The sequence below is a fragment of the Leptonychotes weddellii genome, chromosome 2 (genome assembly GCF_054177405.1).
Source record: "Leptonychotes weddellii isolate Sample4059 chromosome 2, ASM5417740v2, whole genome shotgun sequence".
In the NCBI taxonomy this organism is placed as follows: Eukaryota; Metazoa; Chordata; class Mammalia; order Carnivora; family Phocidae; genus Leptonychotes; species Leptonychotes weddellii.
Window position 1 is genome coordinate 162,778,050 of NC_138370.1, and position 5,053 is coordinate 162,783,102.

Below are 5,053 nucleotides of genomic sequence, written 5' to 3' on the forward strand. Positions count from 1 at the left end.
CTACAAGAAATCGACTACCCCTGCAACTCAACCAAGGAGAAACTCTTGTCATTTTAAACTCTTGCTTTTCTCCAATGGACTTTTGTTTCAAACACCCTTCCCAATTTCCTCTTTCTTCTCTGTAAAATACTGTTCCTCTCTTTTCTTTCTTTCTTTCTTTTTTTTTTGTCGAACTTGCCTATAGTTTTGCCATAGCTTGCTTATCTTGAATTGCAATTCTCCACTACTCCTGAATAAACCCATTTTTTTTGTTGTTGGTAAAATAACTGACAGTTTTATTCTTAAGGTTAACTGTATGGACTTTCACCCTTTGGGAGCCTAGTTCAGGTTCATCCCCGTGTCTCCAAGTGCAGCAAGAGAGGGAAAGTCCCTACAAGCAAGCACTTTTTTTTTTTTTAAGACTTTTTTCTTTATTTGAGAGAGAGAAAGCACAAGCAGGGGGCAGGGAGAGGGTGAAGCAGGCTTTCCCTGAGCAGGGAGCCTGAAGTGGGGCTCGATCACAGGACCCCGGGATCATGACCTGAGCCGAAGGCTGATGCTTAACCAACTGAGCCCCCCAGGTGCCCCATGTATAGGCACTTTTAAGCCTCTGTTTGTTACTGTTTTCTTACTGAACCTTGACAAATCCTCCTTCTTAACTCAAACTCCAACAAAATCCCATAATATATGCTGATGCAATTAATTTTTAGAACTCCTAACTATGAAATTTCCAAACATAAACATTGGTAGAGAAAATAGTACAGTGAAACTCTGTGCGTAATCCAGCTTTAATAACTAATTATACATCGCTTCTCGGCCTTTTGGCTAAGATCAAGTGTAATAACTAATTATACAAAGTATATCTTAATTCTACATGGTCATTTTAAACTGTATGCTGTGGCATAAACTGCTCATTCTCCCCCAGATCTACTCACCTCTTCTATCATAATAAAAGCCCAGATTTACATCTCAAAAGAGAGACTACATTTTCCATTCTAAGTTATAGCTAGATGCGACCATATGATTCATTTCTAGTCAATGGGATATGAGCAAAGCTTCTAGGTGTGCCCTTGATGGGTGTAACTGGGTATAACTTGCAGGGGTGCCCTGAAATGGAAGCAGCAGCTCCGTCCCTTTCCCCCTCCCCTTCTCCGTGTTGAAGACAAGGAAAGGAAGCCACCTTGGACCAGAGGCCCAGTGTCACCTTAAAGATGAGAGAGCAACAAAATAGCAAGTGTCCTGACCTCTGAGGACTTAGCAGAATGGAACTGCTATACCAGTTTGAATTATTATGCAAGAGAGAAACATACCTCTATCTACCTCATGATTTTTGGCCCTCTGGCTTAAACCGCAGTTTACTTGGGTCTCTGTTAGCAGCATAAAAGCCAGCATCCTAACTGATAGTCTTGATAAACTCCCTATGATGCTTGGAGAATAAAAATCTGATCCCATATATTGTCACTTCTGTGATTTGGTGATGGCCATTGTATTTTAGCTCAGCAGTTACATTACAATTTCTCCTGTTCTTATTTAATATTTTCTGAGTGATTATTATATGCCAGGCACTATTCTAGATGTGAGGACTCCATCAGTGAACAAAAAGAGACAAAAATCCCTGCTGTCAAGCTTATATTCTGTTACTGACTGAATGTTTGCATCCCCTCTCCCTCATTCCTATGTTGAAGCCCTAACCACACACCCCCACTGCCCCCTGCCCCGCTTCATCCCCCATCCCCATGTACAGGTATTTGAGGTGGGGCCACTGGGATGTAATTAGGTTTTGATGAGATCATGAGGGTGGGGTCCCCATGATTGGGTTTCTACCCTATAAGAAGAAGAAAAGAGAGAGATCTCTTCACTTATACTCACAGAGGAAAGGCAATGTGAGCCTCAGCAAGAGGACAGCCGCTGACTAGCCAGGAAGTAGACCCTCAGAGGAACAGAATCTGCCCACACCTTGAACTTGAATTTGCCAAACATCCAGAGCTGTGAGAAATAAAGGTCTGCTATTGAAGCCACCCAGTCCAAGGTATTTTGTCATAGCAGCCCAAGATGACCAGGAACCATTATAATAGGTTTTTCCTTCCTTCCTGCTCCAACATTTTATTGTTAGGTCATCTACTTATTCTGCCAACAAATATGTATTGAGTGCCTAATGTGTCAGGCGCTGCTCTTCAAAGCAGTGAAGAAAGGGGCAAAATTCTTCTGCTCATGGGCCTTACATTCCAAAAGGGGAGGCAGTTGGATAAGCAAGATCAGTAACTCCTACTAAAATATATACCATTACAAAATAGTGGTAAACACTAGGGAAAGCAGGAAAGGGAGATGGGAAGCAGGGGGAGTGGAATCATATATTTCAGATGGGATCATCAGAGACCACTTCCCTGAGAAGGGGATGTTTGAATAAAGACATGAAGGAGGAAGCCATGCAGATGCCGGAGGGAGAAGGAATAGCAAGTACCAAAGCCCAGAAGGGCTAACGTGTTCTAGAAGCTGTGATGAGCCTCTTGTAGTGGAGCTGAGTGAGCCAGGAGGAAACCAGTAGGTGATAAATTGGTCTTTTAGGGCTTTGGAAGGCCCAGGGGGGCTGGAAAGCTCAGTCGTCTCTTGCTTAAAAAACCAGGCGTCTTTGCCTCATGCTCGCAGCATTTCTTTTTCTCTATTATTCCCACAGTCCTGTGGGCAAACGCACGCTGGTGTCTCAGAAGAGCGACATGATTGGGACCACGGGAGCAAAATCAGATTGGATGATCGGAGGGGTGAATCTGAAGCCAGACAGGTGGGCAAGAGTGAAAAGGGTAAGCGCAGGAAGTGAGGGGGTCACAAGGTGAAGGGCTTTTGAATGTGCGCAGTAAGCTGGGGTAAGGGGCCAGCAGTGTCTGCCTGTGCCAGCTCTTTGTGGTGAGTGGGAGGTCTTGCTCAGAGGAATGCTAACATGTAGAGGGGGAAAAAAGCATCAAGGAGATAAATTTGGGAAGATTAGTAGCAAATGTTCGGGTTAGACCTTGTAAAGGGAGAAATAGAAAACATGCCAACTATGGAATAGTTTGCATATTTTCAGCGTGCAGTTGAGAGTAGCTGAGAGCACAGAAAGACTATGACTAAAGTGGGTCAAAGGGCTTGGCCACAGCCCCCCTGTGGCCCTGGTTTTAAGAGACATCAGCTGACTATAATAATCTTACAATGAGAAAGGACATCCGCAAGAGAAGTGAGGAGTAATGAGAGGTAGGTCCACGTGTGGTCTTGTTAGTCTTCCTGCAGGGAAGGTCTGGAGAGGAGTTGAAAAGGGCTTGGTCACCACCAGAGAAAGGGGAAGAATTTGGGTTAGGTATGAAGGGACTTCTCGGTGCTGAGCTCTGGAGAAAGCCCCCACGTGTAGCTGAACTTTCCCTTCTCCTGCTGACCCTGATGGAAGCCAGTGTAGGAAATAAGTCCTGTAGTGGCACATCCATGTTCAGTCGCATGGTCTACTCTGGTGATGATGCTTGGGAAGGACCTTGAACTAGAAAAGGTGCATCTGCCCCCCTGGCAGCTTGGATTGCTCTCCCTGCCCTACTGGCCTGGACGAGTCCAGATGGGAGAGCAGAACAGGAGGGCGAATGTGCAGCATAAAGACAGCTTTGGGTCAAACCAACAGGGGATGGAAAATGAAGGTATTCCCATTTATTCTATTAACTTTGCTCTCAACCTCGTACCTTCCTGAAGTGCTGTTTGACTAGAAGACAGAGGCGGGGTCAAGCTCAACAGAATGGAGTAGAATTTGTGGCTGGTTTGTCGTGTCGGCTGTGAGCATTACAGTGGAGGGTGGTGGGCTGTGTGTTACGTGATATTTGCCATCTCTGCACTAAATTATTATGTTTTTAAAAATAGAGACTTAACTATTTCAAGTAACGCTATTTTTTTTTTTTTTAGTAGGAGAACATATTTTAAATTTGAGAACAGTGAAATTCTGTCCAAAGAAAGACTGGAGATGCCAATATCAAAAAGTATATATATAACTTAGAGAAAGGTTTAATTGTTTTATTTACAAATTTCAACCAGTATGCCTTACTTTAAATTCACTTAAATTATGATTCAATGTGTGTCAAATATGAGCAAATGAAATAATATATGTATAGAAAATCATTATGGTCAGAACCTTCTGAAATAAGGTGGTAAATATGCAATCTCAGAAACAGAGATATTCTTTGTATCTGTAGAATTTGTTATTGAATTACACATGTGGAAAAAGTGAAATTTAGATAAGTGGAATAAAAGAGTAAAAACTCATTTGTGTTGTCATTCTCCCCCAGTATTATATCTGTGAGATGCATCTATTCTGCTCTGGGCGCTCGTAGATTGATCACTCTTACTGTTGTGTAACTTTCCCGGTGTGAATATACTACAATTTAATTATGCATTACATGCGTTATCTACCATTGATGAATACTTAGGTTGTTTTCATTTTTGTGAGCATAGAAACCCAACTGTGTTGGGTGTTTAACTAGGAATGGAATTGCTGGGTCATAGGATAGACATGGGTTTAGCTTGATAGATACTGCCAAATATTTTATACAGGGTATATGTATATACTTACTTGCTATGGTTGTTATGACGATAGAGTTTTCTGTATTTACCAATGTTTGATATTGTCCATCTTCTTAAAATTTAGCCATTCTGTCGGGTGTATAGTAATTTTGCATTGTGGTTTTAATTCACGTTTTCCTGATAACTAATAGACTTTTGTCCCATTTCAGAAAGAAGTGTATATAATAACATCTTAGATTTTGTAAGAAGCAAGAAAATTGTCCTGAGTTAGACACATCAAGGCTATTACATTGAGGAGGCACACTTTCGATCTCATAGTGAATCTGAGTACAAAGATAAAATGATTGGCTCTGGGAGGTCATGGTTTCTCTGTCCCAGTAGTGGTTAAAGCTGATCACTTGAAGGAAAGAATAGAAGGGTTCCCAACAGTGTTGGGAATCCAAATCCATTTCAATGCCTCAATGTTCAACGGTGTCTTTAAAATGTAAGCCTGCTGCTTGATTTTTCATAAACTCTATTTTAGTATCATCTTGATTTTCTTAAGGTC

General features: G+C 41.9%; 1 pseudogene; it reads left to right on the forward strand.

The window, feature by feature from the left end:
- Nucleotides 1-784: 784 nt before the first annotated feature.
- On the forward strand, nucleotides 785-919 carry LOC115940357 (U2 spliceosomal RNA; annotated as a pseudogene).
- Nucleotides 920-5,053: the final 4,134 nt, after the last annotated feature.